The following is a 17114-nucleotide window of genomic DNA, read 5'->3' on the forward strand; positions in this document are numbered from 1 at the left end:
AACTGAGCACGTTCCTCTGTGAGATGTGCTGTCAGGTTGACTGAGTCCAGCTCCATACCAAGAAAAGAGATCCTCTACACAGATGAGTGTTTGCTCTTTTCCCAGTTGACCCGAAGCCCCAACTGGCTGAGATGTCTGAGCACCATGTCCCTGTGTTCGCACAACTGATCTTGTGACTGGGCCAGTATGAGGGGGGGCGTAGCTGAGTCTAATGGTCCGAATGAGCAAGCGAGAGAGGCTGGGGAGCGATAGCCAGGACCCCAGAGACTGTACAAGCAGGATCAGAGGAACCATAAATGTATCCGCAGTCGGGCAGCGAGGTGGAACGCAGGGATAGCGTCCCAAAGTGGGGTCTTAGTGTGCGGTGCAAAACTTGGGCAGAGGGTGCTTGAGGAGGCTTCCCCTGGCGGCTGGGTGGAAGCAGCAGCTGGCCGCCAGGGCAGGATGTGTTTGATCATCTCTGCCTGCTTCTGTGCAGCTGAGAACTGCTGGAAAAAGTTATCAACCGCATCGCCAAAGAGACCGGCCTTGGAGATAGGTAAGTCAAGGAACCGATACTTGTCGGCCTCCCACATATCTGCCAGGTTCAGTCAGAAATGGTGTTCCTGGACCACTAGTGTGGATACCATCTGGCCCAGGGAGCACCCAGTGACTTTCGTTGCACGTAGGGTGAGGTCCGTGGCTGTGCGCAGCTCCTGCATAAGCCCTTGGTTAGCACTTACCCTCGTGCAGCTCCTTAAGTGCCTTGGCCTGATAGACCTGCAGGAGAGCCATAGCGTGCAGGGCGGATGCAGCCTGTCTAGCGGCTCTGTAAGACTTTCCCATAATGGACAAAAACTTGCAGGCCTTGGATGGGTGACGTGGATTACTCCTCCAGGAGCCAGCGCTCTCACGGAGACTGCCTCTGCGGGTTGGCATCCACTGTGATCCCCAGGTCACCCTGGCTATTCACTGATGTAGCCCTCTTCTGATGCCCAGAAGAGGAACTAGATCGGGGTATAGGTGAGGGGACTCAACCTTGTCTAAGGTAATCGAGTCTCGACTGCAACACTGAGATGGTATGACACCCAAGCAAGTGAGGCAAAGATTGTGACTGTCAGTCGGCGCCAGTTAATGACCGCATACAGAAACACATTGCTGGACAGACATCTTTAAAAAGACGCAACATCACACCCTTGCTTGCTCTTTCAGGGACATGTAGCGGCACAATATAGTGCTGAAGCGCACAGGAGCTATGGCCACAGCAGAACTGGAAGGAAATAGTGCAGCCTGCAGTGCACTCTTTTAGGCACTCTTTTACATCAAAACTCATTGAAGACACAACCTCTCTCAAGCTGTATGAACTGCAAACTCTCTCTGAAAGATCGTGGCCACCGCTGTAGCGCTGTCACACCAACACCAGAAAAGATTATTTTTCCCGAAAAACTGTCACAGACACTCGTAGAACACTTTTGGTGACTGGATAGAGCTGAATGTGCATTGCATCTGCTTCCGTATTTATAACCACGCTGTGGGCTAATGCAAATCTCACACGCCAATGTCCATTGGCTCGTTTGGTTTACACTCTAAGGTAATTGGGCTCTCAGGCGATATCCCAATTCGTTGTTACGTTCCAACATGACGTCGAACGTGATCGACTGAAAGGGAACTAAATCTTATGCAACTATTAATGCTCATTACACAAAATGCTTGAAATTTGACATCTAGCTTATTTATAATTCAAAATTAGGACAGATCTATTTAAGTTTTATCCTGACCGTGTTTCTAGAGCTTTAGAAGTCTGTTTTTAAATACATATTTTGCACAGTGGAACGGATTATATCAAATTACAATTTCTAAATACATAAACTAGTCCTATGATCAGTACTTTTACATTTGATACTGAAGTACGTAAAAATAAATCACGTTTGTAAGTTTAAGTAAAATTAAAAAAGAGTACTTACTCTTACTGTATCTTACTTCATCAAGGTATCTGTCCTATAATTTAAGTTTATGGTTTTTGTGCTTTGTCCACCAAAGTTAGTGATTCCTTTTCATATCAAGGGATAAGATGGTAATAAATAACTTTGATTTTCTAAAACCATGAGGATTTTTTATTGAAGAAACCAATTTTGCTGTAAACTCACTGTATGTGACCTTAAATTTTTGTGGTTAATGGGATGCAAACTGTAGAAGATCATGAAAAACCCTTTGTGAACAGCAGAAAGTGTTTCTATGAGAGAAGGGGGAGTAAATAATGTTATAATAATGACTTAATTTCCATTTTTGGGTGAAATATTCCTCTAAGACTCGGTGTCATTGTGTTGATCATATCCCACAGTACTCCAGCTCCCCCTCTCTCTCACTCAATACTTTCTTTCTACTTCACATTTCTTCTTCTCTTCCTCTATCACTCGCTCTTGGTCCACGTTCACATGTGTTGCTGATTAATGAAATTAATACAGTGCTGCACTCAGTTTTGGAGATTTCTGGCAAGGCCACTGTCTGTTTGTTTCCAGACGTCGATCCCCTAGTGGCCACTTTAAAACTGAAGTTCTGTGTGTTGTAGAGCAGAATTCAATGTGCTGGTGAAATATATCTCAGAAAATTTGACTGGAGCCCTGAGCTCGATTCAGGTACTGGAGAGCCAGACGCAGTTAAAACAAGTTGACCTTTGAGTTTCAACAACTTTTGTTGGTTATTGTTTAGTTAGTGGATGCTTTTTTTTATCCGAGGGGAATTTCAGTACACTTGCTACATGGACAGTTTGCCTGGAGCAAGCTGGGGTTAACGGCCTCACTCAAGGGAACAGCATTGCAGACAATTCAGAAGCTATTCCAGAGTCATTGACAAGTTAAACTGGCCTCTATATCTGTTTTAAAGGACAATTCAGTCATTACTCACTCTCACTCTTGTCGTTCCAAACCATGATGATTTTCTTTCTTCAACGGAACACGAAAGGTACATTTTTAGTCTGATTCGTGAACTGGAGCGTTATATTTTGGCATTGACATGTTGATTGATTTTGTGGATTTTCACAGTCAATCAATTGCTGATGGACAAAATCAAGTCCCGGCCTTAATTTTTTTCTTGGTGAACATTCGGTTTCTCTCTGAAATACACCTTATTACAGAAGTAAATTACAGAAGTAATTCAATGTGAGTAAATGTTTTTATATTAGCTACAAATGTGCAAAGTATGGTGGAGAATGTAGACTTTTAGACTTATTATAGAATGTCTATCTCAATCTATATATTGCCATTATTTAGTTTATGTAGTAAATTCTAGCATTCTAGAAAATTTAGAGCTCTTTCTATATATATATATTATATATATATATATATATATATATATATATATATTATATATATATATATATATATATATATATATATATATATATATATTCTATATATATATATATATAGAAAGAGCTCTAAATTTTCTATATATATATATATATATATATATATGCATAATTAGTCAGACTAATGTCATTTATGTCTGTAAATTCCCCAGTTATGAATAATAAAATGTCTGTTCTGTGACTGTGTTGAATTGCAGTTCACTCAATTCAATTTCATGAACTGAAAGGAAACCAATTTTTGAACTATGAATGTAGACGCCACAATGAACTCTCATGCCACAAACGTCAATAATAGTTTGTTGTAGTTATTTTAATGAAATATTAGGAAATTATCACTCATTTATTCTACGAGTCCAACTAAAATAAGATAGGACCCACTTTTGAGTCTTGATGCCTTACAAAATCCTCGGTTTGTGCACATTTCTGGATGTGCAGGCACTGTAAAGCTGCTTAATAAAACATTTACATCATTAAGAGAAGAACTATCTAAATAAATCTGAACTGAATTTCAGAGAGATAGAAGAAAGGGCTGGACCGTCGTCACACGAATTTGAACCAAATTATCGTAAGCCTCTACCCCCTCTAAATATTAGGATCTGAGCAATCAATCACAAAACGCTTATTAGCCTAGAGCCCATCCTGCCTTTATTCTTTTGCAATTGCATGGAATTTCTGCTGGAAGAGTTTGCCGCAACATTCATGTCCTGGACAGAATTGTTTGCAGTAAGTTTCCCACACCACAAAATGCTGCAAGATGTTGGAAATGTCATCACCTTTTCAAGTAACTCTCCCACTTTTTTAAGCAGCCTCCCATGTGTAACTAATTAGCTGAAAAAGTTGGGCTAATTTTATTTTACTCAATTGGTGTCCAAAGCTTCTTCTTTTTTTCATCATGCTATAAAATTGCTACACATATTTTGTGTAGATCTTCAAAGTTTTCAGTAATAAACAACACTCTCTGTAAACAGCGCATACGCCAACAACTCGTCTAGGTTAGAGGAAACTGTGGAAGCTTATTTTTGCTACACAATAAAAATAATAAAAAAAGGGGCGATTCTGATATTATATCTCACATTTCAGACCTTTTTCACAAAAATTTGGGGAAGAAAGTCAGAATTCAGAATTGTGAGCTATAAACTCATTGTGAGAGTAAAAAAATTGTGAGAAGTCACAATAACCTTTTTAAGTTTTTTTTTTCAAACTCAAAGAACCAACATAATTATGAGATGTGAACTCCGAATTGTGAACAAAGACAGATTTGCGTGATGTAAACTCAGAATTCAGAGGAAAAAAAAGTTAGAATTTCAAGTTATGAATTCAGAATTCAGAGAGGGAAAAGCCAGAATTGAAAGGTGTAAACTAGGAATAAAAATTCTGAACAAAGACAGATTTGCGTGATGTAAACTCAGAATTCAGGAGGAAAAAAGTTAGAATTGCAAGTTTTGAATTCAGAATTCCTAAAAAAAAGAGAGAATTGTGATAGTAAACTCTGAATTCCAAAAAAAAAAAAAAATAGAACTGCAATAATGTAAACTCAGAATTCCAAGAGAAAAATTATAAGGGAGAAAAAAAGTGAGAACTGCAAAACGTAAACTCAGAATTCTGAGGGAAAAAAAGTCAAAATTACGAGATTTAAACTCAGAAGTGTAAAGGAAAAAGTCTCAATTACCTTTATTTTTTTTTATTCTGTCAGAAACAACCTTCCATTGAAAACATTCAACACATCTGTGCTTTAACCAGATCCAAGTCTGTGTTTTTTTTTTGAAAAAGAGGAAGGTAAGCTGTAGAGGGCCTAGAGGGGTAACGCATTTACTGTACTTCCATTAGTGCTGATCTTGCACTAACACCTTATTCCTCTTTATCTGTCAGAACAGCCAGATGTTGGATGCCACATACAGCATGTACGGAGAGCTCACTTTGTGTCAGTTCAGCAACATGCTTGACAGGGCGAATACACCCTGCCAAGTGTCCTGAAACTGCCTAGTAATTGGTAATGCTCCAACACAGCATGAAGCCGTCAATTCATTCATCATCTTCTATTTCCCCTATGCTATTTCTAAACTAAAATGGCCTCTGTGTATTCACAACATGCGCTGTTTACTAAAAAAGTGATTGCAACAAGTCGGTCAACAAAAACTGTTTTCAAAACAGTTACTCTGCTTGAAATGAGTTACTATAAATGTATTCTTTGTGTTCATGTTGGTTTCATATGATTCTGAAAAAACATTAATCGTATGGAGTCGTATGGAACACTTTTATTATGGATGGATGCGCTTTTTGAGGCTTCAAAATCTCATGTTCAAATTCATTCCCATTAGAGAGCCAGGATATTACTTTGTATAACTCTGATTGTCTTTGGCTAAAAGTAGAAAGTCATATACACCAAGGATGGCTTGAGGGAGAGAAAATTATGGGATAATTTTCATTTTTGGGTGAACTAACTAAATAGTGTTTTGCACTAGTGACCATCAATGCTACAGTGCAGCAAAAGGGAAGCCATATCAATCCTACTAACTAGAGGACCTTTCAGTTGCACACATGACTAATTGAAACACACATTATAATTGCGATCGCTAACACACATCAATCATAAACCGGCCCACAATTTTAGGAGGTCCGGCAACATGATGATTTATTGTGAAATCAACTGAACATGATGAAACCATTTCTCAAAGCCTGCAGATGTTGTCATTGTTTAAGTCTTTGGCCTTTGGCTAACGTTAAAGCGAAAAGCGTTCAGATTCAAAGGCTTCAATTATTATCCCGTTTATCTGGATGTTTACCCCAGCGTATAGATGTTTTCACGAGTTTGGAGTCCCGCTGGAAGTTTTCACGAAGGTGGCTTGGCTTCCCTTGAGCCTTGGCTCCACTCATACTCAACATGTGTCTCCCACATTGACCGGCGGCCATTACGCTCTGCTCGCCATAACTGTCCCTTTAGCAATTAGCTCATCTCAACAAGACGCGCTGGCAAGAGTTGAGAGAGAACGCCTGATATGCGGCTCAAGCACATCACATCCGCGTGAAGGCGCAAAGAAAAAATTGGCAAAACAACATAATTATCAAAAGATGTCCAACGAGTCTGCTAGATCGTCTGGCTTTGAGTTCCACGCCTGTGGTAAGTTCACTTCAGCTCAAAAGCGAAGGGAAGAGGAAATCAGGTTTGAAATGAAAGCATGTTGAGCGCTGGGCTCCGTTTCATGTACTCGGGCTGTTTGACTGGCGTGCACTGCTAGACGTGGCTCGTAAGTCAGGAGCCAATGGGAAATGGGATTGATTACAGCATTGCATCAGATAGACTTACCGATAATCTGATGGTCTATCTGCACTCATACATCTTCATCTATCATCCTCCCTCACTGCCGTCAGCACAGGCTCACAGATATCCCATATGTAATGTGTGCGGGGGGGCCCCGGGGGGCCCAGTCCACGCATATGTGCTCCTTAGGCTGTTTACACAAGGGTCAGACATTCATCAATCCATCAGCCACGCCATACACTCCCCTTTGAGATGAATCGTCTCTGGACGCTCATCAAAAGCTCATTAATAGTTTAAATCCTTTACAAAGAATCACTCATTGGGCTTTTTCTATGCATAAAGCACCAATGCCATATGGTAAACAGAACAAATAGATTGAATCTTATCGATACCCTGGTGAAAAATTATTTCTGAAAAGTTATATTAAAACATAATGCTTTAAAGTAAACTTGTTTTGATGTGTGATTATAGTTTTAGCTACAAATTGACATCATGAATGAAAAGCTCTTTTATACACAGCAGACTAAATAATGAAGAAAATAATTTGTCAGTCTGGGAACGTGTTAAATATTTTGAGGAAACTGAGGTGCTGACAAATAGCTTTTCTACATACTTTCTAAGTGATTCTAAATGATTAATGGAAAACATGAGGTTATTACAGTGGAAGTAATGAGGTACATCGCTTGAGATCACGACTATAGCCTCATTTCCCATACAGCTGGTCATTTCCCCCAATATCAAAGTTTACACGTTAGCTAGCCAAAATAAGAGTTTATTAGTAGAGCACGAGTCCAAAAAATTTGGAACAATTCAATCCAATGCGGATCACAGGTCACAAACGTGAAGAAAAAAATAAATACATATCAATCCACGTATGGCAGGTGTCCAGAACAGCTGAAAGAAATACTCTTTTTGGAAATCAATATTTTAAAGTGCATTTTAACTTCTTTGAAGCAAATCGTTTGTTATTGTTTAATTTTTCAGAGATGCTTTACATAAAGCTCCACAAAGAAGCATTATGAAAATACTATTATTTATGGCGTTGGGCTACTTTCAATCACCAGCATGTTTGCCAATGTTAAGAGAAAAATAAATCTTTTTAGAAAGCATCCGGTACAGAAACAGCAAGGTTTCTCATTACCTTAATTTTTTAATTAAAATATATATAATAAATAAATAATAAATAATATGGAAAAGAGCAGAAAAGAGCAGCATGACCATTCTTCAATTAACATTTAAAATTGATGTTCATCAATATATATATATATATATATATATATATATATATATATATATATATATATATATATATATATATATATATATATATATATATATATATATATATATATATATATATATATTTTTTTTTTACAAAAATATGTCAGTGCAGCAACATCTACTACAAGCACTGTCTCGTTAAATCACACTTAATATTTTTTTAATGAAATAAAAACAAATAAATCCAAAATAAATGTATATTAAATAAATTATAAAAATATAAAATATCATATTTTTATTATTTTTCTAACAAATTATGAAAGGAAATTAAATAATTATAAATAATAAATTAATAAATAAATAAATAAAACAAAATGTCTTAATTTGAATTAAATTATTTTATTTATGAATAACATATTGTATTAAACATACATAAATAAATATATTAAATATTATTATTGATCATATTTTTTAATTAATACAATTTAAATAAATAATAACAGAATATAAAAAATATTTTCTGATGTGACCTAAGGGCAATTTACACGACACCGTTTTCAATTAAAAATGTCTCAGGTTACGACTGTAACCCTAGTTCCCTGAGTAGGGAACGAGACGCTGCGTCAATGACAATTTGGAACGCCCCTGCGTGATTGCATCTGAAGTGTGTCAACACTTGTCAACTAGTCCAATGGCGAGAGGGAGCGTCACAGGCGGATGACGTAATGACCAGGAAAGTATAAAAGCACATCCGGTTAGAACCGCGCTAGCTTTGGAAAAAGGCTGAAGCAAGTCGATCACAGGGATGTAGGAAGTATGGCAAAGTGACAAAGCATCTCGTTCCCTACTTAGGGAACTAGGGTTACAGTCGTAACCTGAGACGTTCCCTTTCGAGGGAACTCGCTCTGCGTCGATGATGCATTGGGAACGAGAATGCCCGAATGCCATACGGCCAAGAACCTGTCGTGTTAAACTGTCATGACATGAGAACTCTAGACCCAGAGGTATCCATGTCTAGGTCATAAAATCTGACAAACGTAAACTGCTAAGACCAGCCAGCTGCATCAAAAACTTCTTGAATGGACACCCCAGAAATTAGGGCCTTGGAGGCCGCCATACCCCTAGTAAAATGGGCTCTAGTGGCCAAAGGTGAAGGCTGGCCCAGAACCTCATATGCAAGAGAGATAGCCTCGACTATCCACTTTCTAACCGTCTGCTTGGATGCAGGAAGGCCTTCTTTAGGGGGCCCAAAGCATACCAGTAATTGATCAGACTTTCTCCACTGGGCAGCTCTGTGGACATAAGTATCCAGTGCTCTGACTGGACAGATGAGGTTCAGTTCCTCCTGGTCTAAATCCTTAAAGGGGAGAGGACAAAATGCCTGCAGTACGATAGGACGTGGTACATTGGTTGGAACCTTAGGTACGTATTTGGGTTTCAGATAGAGGAAAGCTTTGACCATCCCGGGTGCAAACTCAAGGCACGAAGGAATTTACCGAAAGGGCCTGGAGATCTCCTACTCTCTCTAGTGAGGAAATGGCTAGAAGGAACACAGTTTTAGGGGTCAGACATTTTTCTGAGACAGATTCGGGGGCTCAAAGGGAGCGACAGATAGACCTTCTAGAACAAGGGCCAGATCCCAAGCTGTAATTCTGGTTCTGGTAGTTTCCTTCGTGGGACCCTGAGATTGAGGCCTGCAGTGCGCAGGCCTCCATCTCAGGGTCCCACGAAGGAAACTAATTTTAAGAGGATCTCTTAAAGAGAAAGCACACTATTTTTGGCATTCCATCTCAACCCCAGTTTCTTCGTATGCGCGAGAATGACATCTCGATGCCGAACTGCCAATAGCAACGACTCTGCTAGTATATGTCAGTTGTCTATATAGTTCAGAATGCATATGTCCTGCAGCCTGAGTGGGGCTAGAGCTGCATCTACGCATTTCGTGAACTTGCGGGGTGATAGAGCTAGACCGCATGGAAGAACCCGATACTGGTAAGCTTTGCCCCCGATAGTAAACCTTAGGATCTTCCTGTGTTGTGGAAGGATGGAGACATGGAAGTGTGCGTCTTATAAATCTATCGAGACAAAACAGTCCTCGGATCTGATTTGAGTCACAATCTGCTTCAACGTTAGCTTCTTGATTGCACGGTTCAGAAGACGAAGATCTAAAATGGGACCCTTAGTCCCTAGCCATTTTGGAACCAGTTCTATAGCTTCCTTTGCTAAAAGTGCTTCCACTTCTTGTCCCATCAGCAGAGCCTTCTCTGGATGTACTACTGTGAGCAACACCCCGTTGTAGTGTGGTAGACGAGAACCAAACTGTATTCTGTACCCACTTTCTACTATCTGCAGGACCCATTGAGATATGTTTGGCAGAATCCTCCACTCTGCCAGATAATCTACTAAGGGAACCAGCCTCTAGAGGCTGGCCTCTGGTGTAATAAGAGCAGCCGCTTCGGTGATGGGATACTGGCAGGAAATGACTGAATTGACTGACTTTCCACCCTCCTCAGAGGGCACGAGTCTGACACAGCGTCATGGGGGAGCTGAGTCAGAGGCTCACTGGAAACCGCTGCGCCCCGAAGCACCAAGGGTGGCGGGGTTGGCAGAACGGCCTCCTGGTGGCACCTGGGTGGAGCGGGCACCGTATACTGAGGTGAACACCGTTGCGCCCAGGAGGGAGCTGCCCTCAGAAGTCTGATGCCATGGGCATCAGGACCTCTTCTTTGTCGAAGCCTTCTTCGTGCGCAGAACTGCCTCAGATCGGTCCTCAGATCCCCCACTTCTCACCTCACTCTCACCCCACTTCTGCTTCTGCTGAGGGTGTCGTCCCGACCCCACATTTTTTGAGGGGGAGCAACGGAAGCGACACTCTCCTTCTGCTGCGCTCGGTATGAGGAGCTCAACGGCTGGGGCTGCCCACACCCAGCAGCCCCAGAGGCATGTTGACGTGAGGGAGCCATCGTTTAATCACCTCCGCCTGTTTTTTAGCTTCCTGAAACCTCTCGACCACGGTGTTTACAGCGTCATCGAAGAGGCCAGGAGGCAAAAGCGTGGTGTCTAACAAAAAATATTTGTCTTTGTCCTTTATATCTGACGAATTTAACCAAAGGTGCCTCTCCCGCACCACATTAGCTGACATAGACCGCCCAATAGCACACGTGGTCTCTTTAGTGGCTCGTAGAGACAGATCTGTGGCCCGACGCAGTTCTCAACCACCTCAGGCCATGCCCCCTGCCACCTGTAAGATAACGAGGGCAGGGAGAAGCACACAACAAGAAATATTGTTTGGACGGTTTTAGTGACAGACAATAAAAAAATATGACAGACAGTTTGTAACACAGAGTGCTTGCTGAGGCACAGAAGCAAGCGCAGTTCTAACCGGATGTGCTTTTGTCCTTTCCTGGTCATGACGTAACCTGCCCGTGATGCTCACTCTCGCCATTGGACTAGTTGACGTGTTTCAGACGCAAGCACGCAGGGACGTTCCCAAACGCAGATGACATTTCGTGTTCAGTCTAAAGCATGTAGTGTTTCATCACGAAGTGCCATCGCCAACTACTAACCTGGCATGAATTATACAACGCTTTAGTCGTTTTCATATCAGATCATTATGAACAGGGATAGTTTTGACAACGCTTTCTTCTATACACGAAAAACACAAAGGAAAAGCGGTTCCATTTTTACTACATCGTTGTCATGTAAATGTACCCCTAGTCTAATAGATCGACCAAACATGGTGGCAGAATGGATCACTGAAGGCCAGTGTTAAAATAATCATAAATGTGCAGTATGTAAATAAACAATTATTGATATCTAAAGCTGCTTCAATGTTTTGCATCATCTGCCACAGTGATGTAATGGTATTAACAGATTAGAAATGTAAAACAGTCTTCATTTCTGTCGAAAGCACAGCACAGTTCTGTTTGTACAGAGCGCTCATATGTCCACAAGTTTAATTGAAAATAAGAGCAGATCGTCTTCACAGTCAGTCGTGGGGTTCACCATCAGACGCTGAGCTTTGATCTACATCCCTGCAGCTCTTCATCCACAGACAGCACCTGTTCCCTCTCTGAGTCGGCATCAGCTCACCCTGCAGTGACCCGCTCAGGACTTCAACAGGTGTAGTCAGAAAACCCTGACCGATAATACAGCAGCTGCTCCAATGACTGCTGATACTGGGACTCAGATATTTGGTAAAACGCTTCCTCTTTAGAGCAAGGCACTGTAAAAGGAGGTAGATTTACACTGAGTACAACTTTTTTTGGTCTGTAAAATGACTTCAGAAGACTTGAAATGTCACAATCAGCTTCAGTCACAACCAGATGATAAGAATCCTACAGGTTTAGACAAGACATAAAGATTGTAATGTTTCATTATTTAACAAAACAGCTAAACATTTCTAATACTTACCATATAGATTCCATAAAAAATCTATTATTGTATAACCTAACACATATTTTAATAATTTTACATATTTTAAATGATTGTATTAATAAAAAAAAATTAATGTGTATATATATATTTTTTTTAAATGTCCAGTAACATTGCATCTGTAAAAATGTAAATATTAAATACAAATAATAATTAATAGTAAAATTTTATCGGGGAAAATGTATATATTTTTAAAATTCAATTATTAAATAAAAAATATAATAATTATAAAAATTATACATATTATTATTATAGAAATATTTTTATAAATAAATCAATATAAAGTTGTATTAATTTAAAAGCATTATTTTAGTGTTACATCGTTTCATATTTATTTGAAATATATATTATTTGATAAAACTTTCAAATTAAATTACATTAAACAAAAAAATACAGATGATAAAAATATTTAAAAATAAATAAATGAATAAATAAACAATCATATTAAAATTATTGATATTATTAAATGTAATAGTACATTTCTTTCTTTTTTTTAAATATGTAAGTATTATGAAGTTTTATTCATATGGTTCATTTAAAAGTGTTCATTTGTTTAATGGTCATTTGATGTTAGAATTATAATAGCACTTCCTTAATGTGTGGAATAAAATGAAATACAGGAAAAAAAAGTTTTTTTTTAGTGATTTCTAACAATGTCAAAATGTTAGCAAATACCATAAGCTTTTATGGGAGAAAACTAAACTGAACTCAAAACTTTCGGGGGGGAAAAAAGTCATTATGTTAAATTGCATGTGATTTTACAAATTTTAAGTGCAATTGGACAGAGGAATCAGCTCAATGATGTATTGATTTTCTTCATTATTTAGCATTGTTAAGTACCAAGATTTGGCCAAAATGCAGACAGACGATCAGATTATGGTGAGGGTTCAAAAGTTTTTCAAGTTTCAAAGGGAGGAGTGACCAAAAGAAAGAAAAAAATGATGTAAGAGCAGCCAATAAAACGCCAGCAGTAATCTGAAGAAACTCAATCTCAGTGTTGTCCCCTGTTTCATTCATTAGTATATCCTGCTTTCTTTCTTTTTATAAGGTAGGTCTCCTTGCCTTGAATCAATCCCGCAAAACCAAAGCAAATCAGAATAAAGCAGTTCTCCTTGCCAAGGGTGTTGAAGAATAGCCCAAAATCAAGTCAAATTAAGTCAAGCATTAGTCTGTGGTGAAGATAATTCGCTTTCAAAATATTTCCCGGCAATCCTTCCCTTTGCCTTGCCGACAAAATTAACCTGCTGGGATTCTTTTCTTCACAAGATCAGCCTCAGTAAGCAGGCTTTTTAGAGGTCTGGATATTTAGTTGTTGTTATTTACCCATTTATGGTCTGTTAGAAGGAGCCAGTGCTGCTAGAAATGTACTTTTGGTGCCCGTTTGATATCTTTAGGGAGTTGTATAACTGCCAGCCCATTATTTTGATCGTTCATAGCTCAAACCAACACGACTGAAACATCCTTAAGACTATTAAAGGCTAAATTTAACTTCATATAAACACCTTATCGGGGTTTCCAGCTTTGATAAGTGCTCAGCGATTTACCTGGCACTCCTCATTAAGCTCAATTACGCAAAAGAAGACCAAGCTCGTTTTGCTTTCTTGGAGTTCATTATTTGGTGTAATCGGGAAGAGGTGAAGCCTGTTCTAGTCTGATTGGCGGCCAAAATGGATTGGGATCTGAGAGGGCAAGAGTTCAGCCGCTCAGACGGGACAGAATTCAGGAATGCCCCGCCTGGCCTCCGCTTCTGCTTTCCTCAACAGCTGTGTGAGTGGAGCGATCTCCACCCGAAGCCCGGCCCGATGGCCCTGACTGGGGTCGTCAGTTGAGGCGGTCGCCGTCAATGTGGAACATACGTTCCGCCAAGCGTTTCAATGGTAATCACTTTTCTTATTGTTGTTGTTGAGGTGTTGAAAAAACGTTCTGCATCTGGGAAAAAATAATAATAAATAAAATAATAATATTCAAATAATAATCATTATATCATCATTATACACATATTTTACTAAAATATACATTTTAATGAATTCTATGAGTAATATGAAGTTTTATTAATTTAAAAGTATTCATTTTAGGGTTATTGTTTAATATTTATTCGAAAGATTAAAATAATTTTGATAACACTTTCTAAAATAATAAAATAAAATATTTAAATTAAATTAAATTAAAACAGAAAAAAGGGTTCCTTTGAGTATTACAGTGTTAATTTGAAACATTTTCATAAAAACATTTTATGTTACAAATATAATATCACTTTCTTAATGTACGGAATAAACTCAAGTAAAGATAAAAAAGTAAAGGTTTTGACATCTCAACAAATTTAAGGCCTTGTTTGCACGAGAACTCTTGCGGGTGAAAACGTAAAAATATTTGATCAGATGTGCCTTTCGTTTACACGGCGTTTTTGGGGCTTAAAAACGCAAAAAAGTGAAACCACCCTCCAGAGTGGAAATCTTAAAAATGCTCCACCGTTGCGTTCTCATCTAAAGGGTAAAAACGCAACTCTGCTCACGGTGGCCCTCATCGCGTACGCGTTTACGCCACAGGCATGCGCCAGTAAAATAACAACCAACCAGGAAAATAACAACCAACATGTCGGATTATTTCCATACATCGGACCTTCAAGTTGCCCAAGCAGCTCTGATAAACGTACAAGAGTGTTTTTGCTGTTCGCTTCGCCATGTTTTCATTTTCCGCTACTAGGGAGAGAAGTAGAAGGAAGGCTGTACGCAGGCGCGCGGACTTGGTGTTGTTGTGTGGCAGTGCTTCACATTGCCACCTAGCCGCCTGGAGTTGCATACTACATCGAATTTCACACACTTTTCCATCACCATTATGCAAGCAGATCCCCCCCCATAGCAGTGAATACAGTTATCATCTCCATTTAAACTATAAAAAATAATTGTGGAAATGGTGATGTCATGTGGTTGTGTATTACGTTTTGAGTCTATAGGCAAATAGTGTTTCTATACAAAGTGGCATCGCCACCTACTGGCCTGACATGAATATATATATTTTTTTTTTCACGGATCCATTTTAATACATCATTGTTGTGTAAATGTAGCCGTAATGGGAGGAAACTGAACTGAACTCAAAACTTAAACACAAAAAAAGAAAAATCTAAATTAAATTGGGAAAAAAGTCTTTGTTAAATTGCAAATGATTTTACCCATTTAAGTGCCAAAAGCCTCTGCAAAATAATGTATTTTCTTAATAATTTAGCGCCAAGATTTGGCAGAAATACTGACAGACGATCAAATTATAGTGGGGGACCAAAAGTTTTTCAAGTTTCAAAAGGAAGGCCAAAAAAAACAAAAAGCTGCCCTGTTTGTCGCCAGTTGACGCTTTTGATGTCAATGTGGCAACATTGTCTTCGCTCATTCGTTCTGCCAGGTCTTGCAATGGCAATCGCTTTTCCCGATGTTGTTGTCGAGGTGTTGAAAACCTTTGTGCATCTGGCAGTTCCTCAATCAGCAAGTCAGCAGTTCTCTAAAAACAATTACATGGGTGAAGTGCCCATTAGAAGGGCAATCTATCAATGAGGAAGTGGGCGTACAGGACCTCACTGACATGTGCGGGGCACCCTAGGGGACGACCCTCGAGACTTCCTCCGGCTCCTGCCTCTGACCTGGCCTGACCCTGCAGGTCACATTATTCTCATAAAGTCCCAGTCGTTCAGAGTTGGGCGATTCAGTCCGAGGCCAATTCTTCTGATCAGTTTTTAATCAATGCATGAGTTAATTTGAGTAATGAGCACACAAACAGAACTTGTGGTGTGAAGAGTTGAGAAAGTTACTATTAAAATGAAACTTTTGAATAATTCAACCCAAAGTAAAATGAAAAAAAAAAACCCATCATTAAGCGTTAACTAATTAAGCATATATATATATATATATATATATATATATATATATATATATATACACACACACACACACACACTAAATAAAATCAACTGATTTGACAGCATTTATTTATTTTCATTTTTTTTAAAGTTGCATATACCTTAAATATACATTTTAATGTTGACAGCATTAAAACTGATCATATAAAAGTATTCTAAAAACAAAAAAAGAATGCAATAAATAAAATAAAAATATTACTATATATAAATAATTGTATTATAATTGTATTTATTTATATATTATTTAAAAAGTTGGTATACTGTATATCTTAAATATATATTTCAAAACTGACAAAATTAATACTGAGCATGTGATATTACAATAAATATCTAAATAACATACTAAAACATTACTTAAATAAACGAAACTGATTAAAATATGAATATAATTGTATTACAATGTTATTGTATGTATACATGTATTTATTTATTTATTATATTTATATTTCTTTTTATATGTATATATATATATATATATATATATTTTTTTTTTTAAGTTTGTATTTTTTATACATAAAAGCGTTCTCTATATTTTAAATGTACATCTCATTGCTGACAGCATTATCATGAGTTTATAAAATACTGACAGCATTAAAGCAACAACAACTATATAATTAATTACACAACAAAAATAGTAATTTTATATAATTAAATAGTCAAATTATTATATTTTCACCTGACTCCGCTGTAAAGCTGTTCTGGCACTGCTACATTAAAAACACCAAGTAGTGTCACAAAAGTAATTTATTACCAGAAAATCTAAACTATCTAAAAAACATATGAGCTACTGTCACACTTCTGACAAATATAGTTCAATAACGTGGTTTCCTCAGCTACTGGAACCAAACAATACCTCTGTACACATTAATCACTGCTGTGTTCATAATGAGAAAATCTCCACACAGTCTCATCAGCCAATATAAACACAGATAGCAAAGAGAAATCCTGCC

This window comes from Siphateles boraxobius, unplaced genomic scaffold (genome assembly GCF_051911475.1).
Source record: "Siphateles boraxobius isolate OS27281-9 unplaced genomic scaffold, OSU_SipBor_1 118, whole genome shotgun sequence".
NCBI classification, from domain to species: Eukaryota; Metazoa; Chordata; class Actinopteri; order Cypriniformes; family Leuciscidae; genus Siphateles; species Siphateles boraxobius.